The sequence below is a fragment of the Sebastes umbrosus genome, chromosome 6 (genome assembly GCF_015220745.1).
Source record: "Sebastes umbrosus isolate fSebUmb1 chromosome 6, fSebUmb1.pri, whole genome shotgun sequence".
Lineage (NCBI taxonomy): Eukaryota > Metazoa > Chordata > Actinopteri > Perciformes > Sebastidae > Sebastes > Sebastes umbrosus.
The window spans coordinates 18,338,157-18,354,207 of NC_051274.1; the positions used below are offsets into that span (position 1 = coordinate 18,338,157).

The 16,051-nt window shown below is 38.5% G+C and overlaps 1 protein-coding gene across 4 annotated transcripts in view; it reads left to right on the top strand.

Annotated features, from left to right (window-relative positions):
* Window positions 1-16,051, top strand: part of LOC119489590 (dystroglycan-like) — a 73,936-nt gene that overhangs the window by 49,071 nt on the left and 8,814 nt on the right. The window contains exon 1 of one of the 4 annotated variants that reach the window (XM_037772246.1): window positions 6,373-6,462. The exons of 1 other annotated variant lie outside the window; for it this stretch is intronic. The gene's annotated coding sequence lies outside the window, so the exon portion shown is untranslated. Of the gene's footprint in view, window positions 1-6,372; window positions 6,463-9,295; window positions 10,425-10,453; window positions 10,572-16,051 lie in introns of those variants that run through there. 2 more of the 4 variants (XM_037772244.1, XM_037772247.1) reach the window with 2 other exon arrangements.

The window sequence follows — 16,051 nt, forward strand, 5'->3', positions numbered from 1 at the left end:
CTAGCCCAGCAATCTTAATTTTATGCAACATTCTTGTGTGGCTGCTAGTGTTTAACACGGGAGAACTTTGGCTACTTGTATTCATCTTTAAAAGGGTTTTGTAGAAAAGCATGCTTAACGCTTACGCTGTTTCTCAAAGTAAGGTGTTGGAAAAAGTATTATTGGTGCTGAAACTGTGTTGATGATGGAGGAAAGACTGATGACTTGACGTTTAAGATACTAGAGTCATAGATTATTTTCCATCAGCAAATCTTTACGCAATGCATCCACCTGTATTGTAAATACTCAGAAATTCCAGTTGGATGAGGCGACTACAAACCATTTTGTGTTGGACACTGATTAACTATACTAATATAAAAGTCTTTGTACCAGCATTGCTGTGCTGTTTGGAGCTATGATTGTTTCCTGGTATTATATTTTGCAGCGACGGCTGTAATTTACATCTCTAAGATTAAAAACAATTCAGGCAGATAAATAGAACAAATGCATTGTGATTTGCATTCTATAACAGCACATCTGAGCCTGTGGGGATAAAGGAAAAAGATCCTTAAGGTTTTGTTTGGCTGCACATGCCTATACACATTCCAGGAATGTGGAGAATGGCGAGCGAGCGACAAGAGGGGCCTTGTATTTGTAGGTCTATCTCCTGCCCACCCTGTAGATTAGCCTCTTATCTGTTAAATGAGACGGTGCCGACGGATTTGGATAACAGGACTTTGGCATCGGCACCGCACTCCCTGCACTGAGAGCTCTGCTGTATCACAGAGAGTCCCTGTGCCAGAGCTAAGCGGCACAGACAGCCTTGGACCAAGCAGTGGGTGGATATGGGGAGCCACATAATAGCAAGCTTCAGATGCTGCCATTCCTTCTCCTTGAGCGCAGCTGATGTTTTTTTTTTCTTCTCTTTGGTCGTCTCTTATCATATTTATGACTGTAACATGGGATTATGAGTGATACGCCCCAGAGTCTAGATTCAATTCGCACTTTCCCACATAACACCTGGATGGATATGTGGCTGTGATTCCCGTTGCCGTTGACTCATTTCGTCTCAGTCTGTGCTGTTATCATGTGACTAGCCAGGCAATAAGGCAGGCTGAAATGCATCCTCCGGCTCTGACTCATGATTTGATCTGACTTGTAGTCTCCCTCACCCTGGGCCGGAATTGATAGGTGGCGTTAAGTGCACACCTGGGACCCGACGTTGGGTCTCTCTGTGCTTTCTCCCCATTTCCATCGCCCCTAAGCCCAGGGCCTCAAACAGACATTAAGCAGGAGCACTGCTCCACACACTTGGCAGCCCACGCAGACTTACCGAGACAGAGCTGCCCGCCACATTAGGCGTGAGTGCCAGTCACCGTCAGGTTCAATGGACGAAACTGGAGCACATTCCTGAGACCTTACACGTTGTTTGCTAGTTAATAAATCTCAGCCCGCCGAGGACAGAAAACACAGGAAGGTGATGATTATCTAGACCAGAGAGGTAACAGGAGGGGACACAGAGTCGGGTTACACTGAGCAGGCTTGTCACTCTGTGCAGGGATTTGACACGCATCCAAAGCGGGTCATGAATGTCTGAATCAAGTTTCACGGCGATCCATAACATCAATAGGTGTTAAAACAATTCACTAAAAGACAAAACTGTCAACCTCATGTTGGCGCTAAAGTGAAAGTCAGAGGAACACCAAAGTCAGTCGGCGTCATCCTCTGAGGACCATCAATATCTGTTCCAAATTTCATGGTAATCCATCAGATAGTTGTTGAGATATTTCAGTCTGGACTAAAGTGGTGGACCTCAATTCAACTTATAATTTGACATTATATAAAAATAACAGAAGCAATCTAGAGACCCAACAAGAGATCCCCCATGAGCTGCGTTCTTAAGCGACAATGGCAAGGAAAAACTCCCCTTTAGCCGGTAAAAACCTTGGGCAGAACCCGGCTCTGGGTGGGCGGCCATCTGCCTCGACCGGTTGGGACCTACGGACGGACACATCCGTAGAGTCATGCTGCTTGCATGGTTAAAAATGAGTTTATTTAGGTAACATGCCATATCACAGTGCCATCATTGTAATCCTGCCAGTCACTTCATTCAAATTGTTCCTTTGTCATTAGAAGAAGAATTACATTCATAACTGAACTAAACTACAGGCCTATGTTTCTAATGTCGTAGCTATTACACTGATTACTTTAGTTACTAAACTTGTCCAAATGAGGTGGTGCAGGAATGAGTCCGGTTCCCTCGTCTGGTAGTCAATGGATTTTTTTTAATGGGTTTTTGGTTAGATGCCTGAAATAAGATCTCTGATTTACACACGCTGAAGAGATTTTAATGTTTTGTTTACAACATAAAATACTATTCCACTCATGAATTTGAAGCTAATACGTGTTTTAAAAGAGGTGGTTGCTAACAAGTGACTAAATGAGACTGCTAAACGTCATCACGCCAAACACTAGTCCGTCTTTAACTTAGTGGTGGTGATGTGAAGTCATGCGAACATCGTTTATAGCCTAACGCTAGGTTTTTACTTATAGCGATTGCATTTATGCGTCACAAATCATAAAAAAAAAAGTGGTGCTCACTTGTGGAGATTATTTTGCTGAACAAAACATGCAGGTATCATAAACGTTTGTTCGCCACAGAGCTTATTTTCTGCAATAGTCCAAAGCCCAAAACCAGAAAAATCCCATTGTCTTTTTGTCGAGGGAACCAGGGCGCTGCTAATGTCTGGGTTGGCCTACAAACATAAGTCATCTCTGCAGCACCGGTAGGTGAATATTGTATCATAGTTCAAATGTGCAAAGCATTTCCAAGGACTAAAACTTATGACTGTGTAATCATATTACAGCACTGATGGATTGTGTTAAGGGTATTTCATGCAACTGCTAAAGAGTCGCAGTACACATTTAGGGGCTAATGAGTATCCAGTAATCGGGTTTTGATTTGATATCTGCTCTTCACCGGGGTCATCCTGTGGCCATGCCATTTGCTGATTTCTATATTTGCTGATGTCCTCTTGATGTGTTTCATAGCCATTAGGCCTGTTTGTCTCTGATAAGGAAACTATTACCCCAATCACTGAGGCCATTATGGGCTTTTCCTCAGACTAGCATTTAGCATGAGGTCTCCTCAAGAGCTGCATGTTTACCCTGTAATGGAGTGGCCTGATCTGCTGCTGGTCGAACGTACAGAACTGCTAATGTCCAATCCCCTCTAATTGCCTTCGGGGTCCTCTGATGGTGGATTAATTATGCAGTGTAATTTGCGAATTATCGGCTAACTTGCCTCAGCGAGACTTGGATGAGATTAATTTACACTGAAATACATGTAAATATGACAAGATGAAACTACGAGCTCCAATTTGCTTTTCAATAAGACATGAATAATTAGTTTTTTGTAACACTAAAGAGGATGTTTCCACAGAGCGGTGGCTTGCTAACAATCAGTATGCACCAGTGATGATGGTACCTCTTGGAAAACCTTATTTGTGCTGAGCAGCGAGAACAGATAACTGGGGGCAGGCACAAACAGGAACAGTGCTCAGTACTGTGCTGAAAGGAAATCCTCCTTCTTCCTGTTCTATTATCAGCTCCACATAACAAAGTGACGGAGCAAGCAGACACCCACTGCAGACCAAAAAACTAAACTTTGAACAGGTAACTGACGAGTTGCTGACATTCAACGTTGATTGTGACGCAATGGCCCTGCAAATCACTGCAGCCCTATGAGAACCAAACAAAAACTATTATAGCGTGACAAGAATTGTGGGTGAAAAAGATTGAGCACAACATATAAAAAGCAGAAACGGTCTTTCCGTTTGTTATTAAGTGAAACCGAGAAGGGTTGTCTAAAGTGATCTACCATTGTGAGAAAGAGGAGATTGGCTCCGCTGTGGGTCTTACTCAGCCAAACCCCCCCCTCTGCGGTCCAACAGTCCGCTCAGAATAACCCTTTTAATAAGTCACTTGGAAGAAAATGTGGGGAGTCAGCTGATTCGTAATCCGCTCTCTTTCTCGCTCTGTGCTCACACATCAAGAGTCAGATTGATATGTGCAATCACATGAAAGCCCCTCTGCGGCGGGGCTATCATGGTCTACTAGGCCTGCAGGTGTTTTTGTGTATGTGTGTGTGTTTTGGCAAAATGAGAGCTGGCTGTTGCATTTGCAATGGAAATCCCTCATCCATAACATGCCTCAAGTGTAAACAATAGGGCGAGAGAACAGCAACTGCTAGGAGATGCATGTATTCGTCTCTGCTGACATTGACACAATTTACATATTTAGTCAGTGCTGATGGTGTATTCATTAGATTTAGAGACAATTAAGAGGTATAACACAATTACAAATCGTTACTCTCAATGTGTTATGACGCTTTGGCAATATTGTCCTTGTATTGTAACCTGTGATTAGGAAATTGAACATCTACGTGATAATACATTCTACATATGTATTGGGGAACTAACTTGTGCATGTTCAGTTTGAATAGAACAGTAATATAGATTATTTCCAATCTATTCTCTCAAGTCTACATGTAGATACAACATGACTGCTCCTTGTTCATACTGTTGCCTTGCAGGGGTGAACAAAGAGTCAGCGGGATAAGGATGACTGACAGGTCTGTGAACTATTACAGACAGGCTCCGTTGCTCTATCTTAAAATCCTAATCATGCTCGCCAAGGGTTTTATTATTCAATTCAACTTTATTTCAGACACATTAGTATATTATTAGTACATGAAGGCTTTGTTGCCATGGACATCGAGTCAATTCTTGCTCCGAGATATTCGTACAGTTTATAGTTTATGATAATGTATGATGATGGCAGCGCATAAATGGCATCACATATTTCATGCAAACATTTTCTGCAGAGTAAAAGACATCAAATCATTTGTTGGCAAAGTGAATGATAAGAATGCCCATTTCCACAGACACATTTGGCAGCATAATGACATCTGTGATTGTTGTTTCATTTTCAAGTTTTTTTGGTTTTTTTTTACTGTGCTGTTTGCCTCTTCTTCAACACTGACTGTCAGTCAGGGAGACGTTCCTCTTTCTTTAAACTTTTCCTTCCTCTTTCAAGTATTGTTCCCAATAGAGCTCATGCCCTATTTAAAACCATAATAATGCAGGCTAATATAACCGTTCACATAAGCTCAAAGAGATCTTGACAAAGAAATGTCACCTTCTTTGTACGTGTCTGTTCCGCCTTAAAAAGGGGAAGGTAGGAAGTCGTCAAGGTGAAGAAAAGTAATCTCAAGGAATCTTTTGCAGTGAAGTAAGTCGGAGAGCAGGACGTGGATTGAATGGCTGCTCCACAAATTCACAAACCAATATTAACTGGAGCATATTTCCATGATTGCTATAACATTAATTGAGCAGTGGTGTAAGATAATTAAGTACATTTACTCTAAGTACTGTGCTTATGTACAATTTTGAGGTATAGTTTTCTTGAATATTCCAATGTTTTGCTACTTTCTAGTCCACTACATTCCAGTGGGAAATATTGTGCCTTTTACTCCACTGATTTGACAACTGGAGTTTAATATTTTACAAACAAAATATATCATTTATAAAATATAGATAGAGGCTATAGATTCAACTATCCAACAGTATATAAAGCAGTTCAAAGGTGCTCCACCTCGACCAGCTATAACATTAAAATGCTGTACGTGTTAAAGCATCAGTAATAATATTATGATATGTATAATAATACAACTCTCTGAAAGGGACTATTCTGCCCAGAAAGTACTTTTACTTAAATCTTAAATGTAGGTTGTAACAGAGTACTTCTTCCACCACTGGGTAACAGACAATATTGAATGACGTGTTTTGCAGAGGAGTTAATATATTTAAGCACAGACATATACTTTAACTATAATTATTTCACCTGACAACACTTCATCCTTGAACGTTTGAACCCCTTAAACAACCACATGCTTGAATCTTGTGACTAATATTCACTCAGCGAGCCTGAATGCACCGATGCAAATGCACATTATTGCAAACTGTGTGCAACACGGCTGTATGATAAGCCGTCTGTTCTAAGATACCCTTCACACCGTGTCAATAAATCCCCACAATATTCCTCATTCAGCTGATGTTTGCTTCCTCTGAAGTTTGGTTTTCCACCCATGACATTATGAGTATTGATAACAAAATGGAACTTTTGCATTGACAAAGAAACGTGAATTTAGAGCGAAAATGGGATGTAGAAATGTTTTGAAGATAAGATATAATACTGACATCTTTTTTAACCTGCACAAACAGAAAATAAGTCACTCTGCTGTTAATTATTTCTACACAGTTCTTTGAACAAATATAACCTTTAGACCGTGAATAGTCCTCATCTCAACTGCGTGACTTTGACTTTAGAAAACCAATTTAAGTATGTCACAATAAACCCCGTGGAAAACACTAGATACAGTATCAGAGAGATTTCTTCAGGGGTGCATTTAAGGACATCAAAGTAGGTGGAAGTACTTTTGTAATTGGTGTTTTTAATCATCATCATAGAGACACATTTTCACAAAAACAGAACAGGCTCTGCAGAGAGATACTTGTCTTCACTGTCTAAGTTTTTAATTTTTTATTACAAGGAAGGCTGTGAGGTCAGATTTTACGATCTCTTTATGTCTTTCAAACGTACTACTGTGTTTAATTCCCTTTGTTGCATTCTGTCCTGGATCATTTTATCATGAGCTGATTTTTTTTTTTTGTCAGATCAAAGTAGGCTCCTTCTCTGTAAAGTCCTTTCAGATATACTTGTGATGAAGGGCTCGATTAAAAAAACGGACTTAAATCAGATCTAATAGATCTTATTAAAGCGTCCTTTGAGAAAGGCCAGCGCTTAAGAAATATCTACCAGCTGTAAATTGTCAAATGTGATAAGCCATGATTATATCTGAGTGAGTAAAACTTTTGTACTAGGCTACAAATAATACATGAATTTATCTAATGCTTATTGTATTGTGAAAATACAAGCATATGTCATCTGTGTGCATGGCAGGAAATAAAGCCATGAAGGTCCTGGCCTTATCTGTTGGCTGATAGTTGCTAAGCAAAGTCACAGGAGAAGGAAGCAAGGATATTGCTCTGTTGTATGTTTGTCTTGTCATATTAATATGATAAAATGTTAATAGAAATACCTTGCAGTTTTATATCACATTTTTACAACCTGAAAATTAATTAATTATGCTTATGGTGCCATGGTCCTGTACAAGGTTGTTTCTGCAACTACGGTTGACTCTCCCAAATTAAAAAAACAAACAAATGTAACTTGTTTATTTTTTATGTTTTTCATCACTTGTTCCTATACTAAATGTCCTTACCTTACATTACAATAATGTTAATTTTATACAATTTGCTTTTTAAATTTCTATAATATTTCTATAACATTTGAATTCATTTTCATCATGCTTTGTGCGTTATTGTAAATATTGATATAAAAACATTTTTTTAAAATACACCCTGAAAAAAATTTGACCGTAACCATAGACGTCAGTCTTTATAAACAATAAAATATGTTGTGTTTTATGACAGATATCGCAATTTTAATACCCTTACCGCAACACCTAAAGCTGTTGTAAGGACATGTTGGGAAAATTATATTTTTTGTTAATATTGCAGATAAATGGCAGCTAGTAAAGTCTGCTACGTTAGCTTTGACTCTTAGCATCTTATATACATGAATTCAACAGTAATATTTTTTTAATGTAGTTCAAAATACACAATTACTAAGCTGTATGGTAAGGACACACAATAAATACTTCAGAAGAAATGGTGATCTTGTTTTTCTGGATCTTGAGGTTCACCTATGGGTGGCCCAGCCTGTCATCCATGTGTGCACTTGCTAACCTCTGTTTCCATAGAAACTAGATTTGTTTGGCTTTGAATAAAACTTTTACCTTGACATTTGTTCAGTGTTGCGGTAAGGACTCAGAAGTGTGGGTGCAATTTAGATGAAAAAAAATCATATAAATGATTTGTAAACAAAAGAAATACTTTTAATATGGTGAAAAAGTAATATGTATATGAAACAATTCCATTTGAAAAAATTTCATATTATCATTGAATTTGCACATTTTACTTATCTCAACATTGAGACCACAGCTGGTGACGAAAAGTGGTGGTTGGACTGCTAAAATGCTTAATACATTTTATTAAATCACATTATGTAGTAATTATTTTTTATGTTAGGATGGGTATTAACATTGTATATATTTGTCAAGCATTGCACTGCAAATTTCAACATAAATCCAAAATTCAATGCCCGTAGTTGCAGAAACACCCACATAGGCTACTTTCAGGCTACTAAATTGTGTTGAATGTTCTCAGAAATATAATGAAGCTGTCACAGAGCTATACAGGAAGTCTGAATGCATTTTTTTTTCCACCAAAGAGAACTTAACAAAAGGCATTCTCCGTTAAAGGTTCAATATTGTAAAAAGTGAGATTTTTATGTCTTTTATATTATAAAGCAGGTTTAAGTGCTTTATAAATACTGTTAAACTATCAAAACGCTTTTTATACGGAGAAATACACATAGCCCGTATTCAGTAATTGTACGTTTGAAACAAGCCGTTAGGATTTCTGTCTATTTGTGATGTCACAAATATACAATATTTAGACCATTACATGTTTTTTTATACATAAACATTCTAAATGTGTCCCAATTTATTTCCTGTTGCATTGGATGTAAATAACATCAGCTGACAGGAAGTAAACATGGACCCAAGCTGTTGCCTATCAAACACAATTCCGTTGAAATGAGCTAAAACAGAGCGTTTCAGACAGAAGATAAATACAGGTATATTCAGGCAGACAGTATGGGGAAAATAAAGTTTTTTTGTAACATTACAGCATTTAAACATGTTCTAGTAGAAACACAAAATACAAGTATGAACCTGAAAATGAGCATGATATGGGACCTTTAAGTATATTTGTCTCACTAGTCTACTTGCCTTCATGTCAAGACAGTTTAACACTAAGTGATTGTTTCACTTAAAGATCCCATATTATGCTAATTTTCAGGTTCATACTTGTAATTTATGTTTCTACTAGAACATGTTTACATGCTGTATTGTTAAAAAAACAACTTTATTTTCCTCATACTGTCAGCCTGAATATGCATGTATTTACACTCTGTCTGAAACGCTCCGTTTTACCGCATTTTGACAGAATTGCAACAGAATTGCGTTGCTAGGCAAAAGCTTGGGTCCATGTGTACTTCCTGTCAGCTGATGACATTCACATACACTGCAACAGGAAATAAACTGGGACACATTTACAATGTTTACGTTTAAAACTGTGAAATGGTCTTTATATTGTAGATTTGTGACATCACAAAGGGACAGAAATCCTGACGGCTTGTTTCAAAGGCACAGTTTCTGAATACGGTCTGTGTGTATTTCTCCAAGGATTGAACGTTTCGATACTGTCACAGTAGTTATATATAGTAGCACTTAAACTTACTTTACAATAAAAAAGACATGAAAATCTCACTTTTTACAATATGGGACCTTTATGTTAAATTTTTTTATTGGCACAAAAAGTACAATGAAGCAGTACAACTACAAAGAAATACATGTTTTACATGTTTGAAACAGTTTTGTCATAGACCCGTATTTCGTAACCCCTCCTGTTCCTCTTTGTAGTGATGGAGATAATGTGGTACACATGGAATTACATTAAATAATCCCAGAGAAGGGAAAACAAATGAATAAATAAATAGATGGATAAAAGAAATAACAATAATAATAGCGAAAAAATCGTGACGGAGTATGTGTACCTACACACACCTACACATACCCATATACTGTATGCATGTATACTTACATATATGAATAATAACAACCCATAATACATAAACAAAAAATAAAAAAATATATATGCATTAAAGGAAAGAAAAGAAAAGAAGAAAAGTTGCTGGCACTCAGGCTACAATATGGGACCTTTAAGGTTGAAATATTATATATAATTGTGAGTGCAACTAAACTACACCAGTTCATGTAAACACTCAATGTAGGTGTGTTTGTCTTGTCACCTGCATGTTTCCTAAATAAAAGGTAGGAGGAGTCATGCTGGTACACACACACACACACGATTGGCCTCAACCTGTAGACCTGTCTGCTAGGAGCACACAGAGAGGCAGCCAGGGAGGGGTTGTTATACCGACATACTTACAATACAGAGCAGTGAAACTATCTCTAGATTAACTAACACCAGAGAGAGAGGGCATCTATCTGTTCCTCCTCTCTACTCTCCCCTCAGATGCTCTACTACTGGATATCTATCTGTGTGTGTGGTGTTGAGTTGAGGAGGTAAAGCGCATGTTTAATGGCATTGTGGAAGAAGAAGTGTCCGCGGCGCTCTCCGGCTGGAAGAGGAGACATCACGGCGAGAGGTAGCTAACGTTAGCTCGCTAACAAGGTCAGTCTTTTTGGGGGGTTTTCTGTCCGCTTGGTTTTTTATTTAGCAGCAGCAGCGGTTATTAAAACGCCACCCTCGTCATCGTTGCTATAACTTCGGCTCGTTTACAGGATTAACACGGAGACACCTCGTCCTCTGGCAGGACAGGTAACCAGATATTTATGTCACCATCTAGCTTGTGTAGTTAGCTCGGCGGCTAGCACTGCTTCTCACTCACAAGCCGGGCTTTTTATTCGACTTTTTTTAAGCTCACAATAACACTGCTTTATGGAGGTTATACTGCATGAGTAGTGCAGACTAACTGAGCTCACATTAGCTGCAGTATTTAGAGAGAGAGAGAGATATGTATTTGTGTGGTGGATGCTCCAGAAACAAGCAGCAGCAGCAGCCTCCTAGAATAAAACAGGTGCATCTCTGCGCTAGCGACGCGCAGATGCAGGATCAAGCGCAGCTAGTTACTCAACATTGTAAGGCAGGTTTTAGGGATTTATATTCCCAAAAAGACAGAGTTTACTTGGTGTGGGGTTGTTAAATGATTCATCAAGGTTGAACGTCGTTTTCATTTACAAAAGGCCTCGTCTACATAGTCCAATAGAAAAGGAGGACAACTGCTGAAACTGGGCCCAGTTAGTTAGCTAATGTTAGCTGTGAGACAGTGACCGGCTACTGGGACACTTCATGTCAATCCTGAAGCTTTTTAATGTCTTTCTTTTGTTTAATCACACGACAAAAATGTCATTTTTACTGTCCTCAAACACAGGGTATGTTATCTTTTTAGTGGTTTTAAACTGGGAAGGGCTGGTGTAACATAACTTACCGTTAGTTAGCATGCATTTGTTTAATGTTAGTTCCTGTAGCTTTTGCTTTAACCTTATGTTATGTTTGCTTTAACACATGTGGCTTGTAATGTCACAATCATTATAAACTGGGAATTAATATGCATCTAATTTTCAGATAAAAGTGGGCACTTGTTGGGAAAGCTTTTGCAGAGCAGAGATTGAGAGTTGGCATTGTTTTACTCTTCCTTCATGCTTTAGATACCTCTGATTTCTGCAGAAAAAGAGATGTGTTGACTCATCTAACAGGGTATCTTATCTTTTTAGTGGTTTTAAACTGGGAAGGGCTGGTGTAACATAACTTACCGTTAGTTAGCTTGCATTTGTTTAATGTTAATTCCTGTAGCTTTAACCTTTTGTTATGTTTGCTTTAACACATGAGGCTTGTAATGTCACAATCATTATAAACTGGGAATTAATGTGCAATTTTCAGATAAAAGTGGGCACTTGTTGGGAAGCTTTGCAGAGCAGAGATTGAGCATTGTTTTACTCTTCCTTTATGCTTTAGATACCTCTGATTTCTGCACAAAAAGAGATGTGTTGACTCATCTAACAGGGTATCTTATCTTTTTAGTGGTTTTAAACTGGGAAAGGGCTGGTGTAGCCTAATGTTAACTTATTGTTAGATGGCTTGAATTTGTTTAACTTTAGTTCCTGTAGCTTTTGCTTTAACCTTATGTTATGTTTGCTTTAACACATGTGGCTTGTATTGTCACAATCATTATAAACTGGGAATTAATGTGCATCTAATTTTCAGATAAAATTGGGCACTTGTTGGGAAGCTTTTGCAGAGCAGAGATTGAGAGTTGGCATTGTTTTACTCTTCCTTCATGCTTTAGATACCTCTGATTTCTGCAGAAAAAGAGATGTGTTGACTCATCTAACAGGGTATGTTATCTTTTTAGTGGTTTTAAACTGGGAAGGGCTGGTGTAACCTAACTTACTGTTAGTTAGCTTGCATTTGTTTAATGTTAGTTCCTGTAGCTTTTGCTTTAACCTTATGTTATGTTTGCTTTAACACATGAGGCTTGTAATGTCACAATCATTATAAACTGGGAATTAATGTGCAATTTTCAGATAAAAGTGGGCACTTGTTGGGAAGCTTTGCAGAGCAGAGATTGAGCATTGTTTTACTCTTCCTTTATGCTTTAGATACCTCTGATTTCATGCACAAAAAGAGATGTGTTGACTCATCTAACAGGGTATCTTATCTTTTTAGTGGTTTTAAACTGGGAAGGGCTGGTGTAACCTAACTTACTGTTAGTTAGCTTGCATTTGTTTAATGTTAGTTCCTGTAGCTTTTGCTTTAACCTTATGTTATGTTTGCTTTAACACATGTGGCTTGTATTGTCACAATCATTATAAACTGGGAATTAATGTGCACGACAACAGATGCATCTCATTTTTTCAGATAAAAGTTGGGAAGCTTTGCAGAGCAGAGATTGAGAGTTGGCATTGTTTTACTCTTCCTTCATGCTTTAGATACCTCTCATTTCATGCACAAAAAGAGATGTGTTGACTCTTCTAACAGGGTATCTTATCTTTTTAGTGGTTTTAAACTGGGAAGGGCTGGTGTAACCTAACTTATTATCAGATAGCTTGCATTTGTTTAACGTTAGTTCCTGTATCTTTCGCTTTAACCTTATGTTATGTTTGCTTTGACTCATGTGGCTTGTAATGTCACAATCCTTTTAAATTGGAAATGAATGTGCACGACAACCCACTAATTTTCAGATAAAAGTGGGCACTTGTTGGGAAAGCTTTTGCAGAGCAGAGGTTGAGAGTTGGCATTGTTTTACTCTTCCTTCAGGCTTTAGATACCTCTGATTTCATGCACAAAAGAGATTTGTTGACTCCTCTAACACTGGGGTATTGACAGCACAGAGTTTGTTTTCCTGTAGCATTAAACGAAGTTGCTCTCAGGTCATCATGCCAGGTTAGACTTTTCACTCAGCCAAGGCCGAGTTTGTGTTTTCTCCCCACATATTTCATTACTTGGGTTGAACAGTGTGGAGGGGCAACACAAGGGAAACATCCAATTGCAAAGCAAGCTTGTCTTGTGGATATGTTTGTTATTCAGCTCATGCACTATCCAGAGGCTGCTGGATGTGGTACGTCAATTCAATTGGCCCTGAGTGCCACTGTGCATCGGAGCCCTAATTATTTTTGATGGTTTTCAAGTTTTAACTACTGTTGAACTGCAGAAAGCATGGATACCGTGGTTGTAAACGGTTTTGTCCCTCCCACCCCCCCAGTAGAGAAGGCGTCATTGTGAAATGATCAGAAATCACCTACACTCAAGCTTGAGTCATTGTACTGTTTATCATGCATAAAAAGGGCTCGTCGTGAAAACAATGAGGTTTTAATAGGTGTTCAGTGGGAAATTAAGTCGCATTATACACATCTCCCAAATAAATAATACTTTTATAGAATCTTTGTTTTGGCATTTGGGCTTTTGAAACTACATGTCTTAAATATTTTAGGAAGATGGCTTAGTTGGAAATTGTCATGATGATGACAATGAGGTACAATTATCCCCTCTATTAGCAATGTGACTAAGGCAGGTTGTGTTTTTCAACAAATAGGCTTTTGTGTGCTCTCTTCTTACAGTGGTGGTAATGAAGTACATGTTACACATTTTATTTTTGTAGTTCTACTCAATGCTTTTACAGTCAACCCTATCAAACAGAGGCCCCTACTATGAAGCAGGATTTGGCGTTAGCGAGGTAACTTCAGGGTTAACCCTGGGTTTTCCATCCTACGAAGGTGGTTCACTTTTTTTACTGGGGTAGATCACCATGGTAACTTATGCTGAACACCTAATCTGCTCCGGAGCAGGTCATGTTCCAGATAAGAGATCAACTTGTATAAAAGCACCACCTAAAGACCAATCAAAACTTGTATGATAATATTACACAAATTCGAAGAAGTTAGAGTCATGATCCAGGCTAAAAGTAACACAGTTTTAACTGACAAATGCAGGAAGGACAGCTGGCTGTATGCTGTGGGTGCTTAACGCTTTGAATTATGTTTTTATATTTATTGTTTACTTGTTCTGAAGTCTGTTTCACACCGCCGGTGTCGAGGATGCAGCTCAAAGAAGGGTAAAATAGTCATACACGCCACAATCTTGTCACTGCCCCATCTAGACAAATACAACTGACTTTTGACTATTTTGTTAAAGTAATAACTCTGTTAATTTACGCATTCACACATCGGTAATTTTTTCTTTTACCAGCTGTCCTTCCTGCATTTGGCAGCTTCAACTGTGTTACTTTTAGTCTAGATTATGTGTTTCACTTCTGTAAAATATGTCACTCTGTTGACTGTAGACTTGTTGTCCATGTTTGTGATAAGTCATATGCTGCAAACACCGACCCTTTAATGTGAACCCGCTCATAACCAGATTGAGAAACCCTGGGTTGACTTACCGAGTTGATAACCAGCGTCGTAGGACCGCTTAGTGGGATTGCGTTTGTTAAGGTTAGTTAAGCCAGATAACGAGAAGATACCCCGGGTATGTGGAACTCTCTTCGTAGTACAGGCCTCAGGCTATATGGTTTCATCTTGTTAAGCCATGTTTTGATTGTTGGTCTTTTCCTCAAATGACATATCCTCATTTCATGTTCTATTATGCACATTCGTTTCAATATTGTTTTGTTGTGCGTGAACGGCGTGTTAGAACGCTGCAAATCGACATATTAAAACGTTTCATATTTCTTAATGAGATGTTGTTTGAATTGGATTCTGAATTACTCGCACACTGTGAAATGAGAACGTGATAGAATCTAGGCCACATTGTGGAGAGCTCACTTTGATGCTCAGATGTTGCTTTTTTTCCCCACGTATGTGTGTGGCAACAGCCTGAGGTTAGGTGTGCTCATTGTGAATTAACTTAAGCTTATGGATAAAACCTATTTTCATGTGTATGTTTGTGTTTTACATATAAACACACATTGATAGATGAATCAGGCAATACGTTTTGCCTTTACACTCAGCTGGCTTATTGTGTTGTATTAAAGATTCAGCCTTTAAGTAAAAGAGACTCCTTAGTGTTTTGTTTCTGTCTAGGAAATAAAGATGTCAGATAAGGTGCGTGTCTCAACCTGGTTTACGGGTTAGGTGAGACATGACTCGGTACTCTCTCCGCCTATTTGCGAGTAGGTGGCAAAATGTCACATTAGCAAAATGGATACCCAGTGTTACTACTTTTTCATGTTTCAGAGTGACTGTTCTTGTTGATATATCTTATGTTTTGTATTTCTATGTCATTTCTTTGATCCGTCCAAACTACCTGCAGCATAGTGGAGGGTTCAGGAGGAGCCCTGTGGATGTGAATTGATTGTATGTTCTAGTTTTCCCAGCTGGCAGTCTAGTCATAACAGTTCACCTCTGTGCCAGAAACACCACACCATATACCCGCAGTAGATATTAATCATAGTCATTTACACTGAAAGCCGCTTACACAGATTACACAATATGGTCTGAGTTGTTTTGTCTTGCATATTTTAGCTTATGTTTTTATTAGTCACTGACAGTAGATGATCTACTGACACAATTGATTTTCCCAGCAAACAAATAGCTGACTGTAGCTGCCTTAGTATGTAGGTTTTTGTCCAATGATGAATCATACATTTTGTAATGCAAAAGCAGTGGGTTGGCCTGTCTCAATAGCACTGGCTGAGCTGTACACCACTATCGAGATACTGGCTTCTTACAATTGTATGATCAGATCAGAATAAGGTGGGCAGTTCTTTTAAAAAAAGAGGGAGACTGTACTTGAATCCACAG